Raw genomic sequence first — 2,463 nt, 5'->3', positions numbered from 1 at the left:
TTTTTTTTTTTGTCTGTTTGGGACAGGGTCTTCCTATGCAGTTCAGGCTGGCCTTGAGCTCACTTTGTAGCCCAGGCTGGTCTCAAATTTGTAACAGTCCTTCTGTCTCAGCCTCCCGTGTGCTGGGATTACAGGCATGCCCCACCATGCCTGGCTTTTAGGGGCATTTTAAAGTAGACATGAAATCAGGCATGTTCATGTACCAGTAATTCCAGCTAGTGGGAAAGCTGAGGCAGGAGGATCATAAGTATAAGGTAAGCCTAGGCAACACAGTGAGACTCTGAGAGAGAGACAGAACGGGGACAGGGACAGGGACAGGGACAGGGACAGAGACAAGGTAGGGATGGGCTTTTCTTAGAACCCAGGGATTCTCCAAGAATGGGCTAGGTCTCTACCGTCACCTGGAAGCTCCAGGCTAAGGCTGCAGCTCTGTGGTACTGGATGTGCTTAGCATGTGTCAAGCTGTGCGTTTCGTTTTGGTTCGGTACCGGGACTGGAACTCAGGACCTTGCCCTTGCCAGGCAAATGCTTGTGCCACTGAGCTGTATCTCCTTCCTAAGCTGTGCGTTTGAGTCCCCAGCACAATGGGGGGAGAAAGAATTAAACTGGAAACCCCTTGTAGCAGGTGGAGCTGTGACTTCAAAGGACATGTCTACTAGAGCCTCACAATACGATCTTATGTGGAGTAAGGGTCTTTGCAGGTGTCATGAAATTAAGGATCTGCAGAAGAGATCATCCTGGATCGGGGTGAGTCTTGAATCCTATAGTGAGTATCCTTGTAAGACTGAAAAGGAGGAAACAGACCCGGGAGAGGACCCCGGAGGACACAGGAAGGAAAGTGAGGGGTCCACACTCCAAGGAGCACCAGAGATGGCTGACAGCCTCCAGGAACAGGAAGGACACACAGGGCCGCTCCCTCACAGTGCAGAGCTCTGGCTTTACCCACACTGACACTGCCGACGACCTTGCGTTTGGACTCTGGTCTCCAGAACTAAGAGAATACATTTCTGTTGTCACCAGCACCAAGCTTGTAATTTAGTGTGTCAACCCTGGGAAATCGCAAGATAGAGAAATCTTCCATCCTTAGAAGACCCGCAGGACCCCGTGGGTGGAGTGAATGTCTCCTGACAGAGCTTGTCTTTTCTGGGCCAGGCCCAGGATGGCCAGAAGAACTGAGGGGCTCAGTAGGCCCCTCAGCAGGCTCGGGCTGAGATTAAGCTTTAGTTTAGGCCATGAACTTGAACTTGCTGGCAGACCTTCCTGTACTTCCCTAGGGAGGGGGTTGATACTGCTCCCTAGGACTTCAAACCCTTAGTTCAGGGCAGGGGATATAGCTCAGTGGCACAAGTGCCTGCCTGGCAAGCGCAAGATCCTGAGTTCGATGCCTGGTACCACAAAAAACAAACAAACCAACAAACCCTTAGTTCAGTTGGCCCCTCTCCATAGTAAGCTGAGGGACTACATCCCCAATACTCTGCACAACCTTTCTCCGAGCCATAGTAGCTAGGAGAAGAGTCAAGAACAATAAATCCACCAGGCGTGGTGGCGCATTCCTGGATTCCCACCGCTCTGGGAGGCTGAGGCAGGCAGATCTCAAATTCAAGCCCAGCCTGGGGAACTAAGCAAGAAGACTCTGTCCCCCTCTCACACACACTCTGAAAAACATTTCCCAAAATTAAAGTGCTTCCTTGTGAGACACTTGATCTGACCCTCCCTGCCTCAGAGCCCGAGGGGCAGATCTAATGATGTGCCCCCATGTTACAGAGGGGAGCACTGATCTGCAAACCAGCGCTAGGACCAGCGGACGGGTACTAGGACCAGACAAGGCACAAGTGTGCAGGCTTTAGGCTAGCACTCTTCCCCAAGGACACATCTGGTCCCAGGGGACCCCTCGGGTCCAGGAAGGACCTGAAGGGACCTTGGGTGGTGAGAGTGCTAGAACTTATCATGACCTTGGCCTCTGTAAGGAGTCCTTCCAAATCCCAGCCCAGGGGGTTGGGGATTTAGCTCAGCGGCACAGGGCCTGCCTGGCAAGCACAAGGTCATGAGTTCGATTCCTGGTACCAGGGGAAAAACAAAACAACTTCAAATCCCAGCCCGGAATAGAGCCTCCCCTGCCATGCTGTAGTTGCAGCCGTGTCTCCCGCGGCCAGCCCTGCTCACCGCCCCCACCGTTCTGAGAGCGAGCCCCTGCAGGCTCACTAAGAGGAGTCGTAAGAATCCCTGTGATTGTGGCCGGGGGGTGAAGCCAGGGCTTGCCCGTGCTCAGCACACATGTACCCCTGAGCTGTACCCCAGCCTCACCCTCACTTTCACAGTCTCCTGGCTGTGTAACCTTGGGTATCTTCCTTTCCCCCTTTTTTCCTGTACTGGGACTTCGGGGGTTGAATCGAGGGCTTGTGCGTTGAGCTACATCTCCCACCCCTCCCCTCTTTTTTTTTTTTTTTTTTTTTGTCTTTTTGA

The sequence above is a fragment of the Chinchilla lanigera genome, unplaced genomic scaffold (assembly GCF_000276665.1).
Source record: "Chinchilla lanigera isolate Chin_1 unplaced genomic scaffold, ChiLan1.0 scaffold00084, whole genome shotgun sequence".
In the NCBI taxonomy this organism is placed as follows: domain Eukaryota; kingdom Metazoa; phylum Chordata; class Mammalia; order Rodentia; family Chinchillidae; genus Chinchilla; species Chinchilla lanigera.
This window is presented reverse-complemented; position numbering follows the sequence as displayed.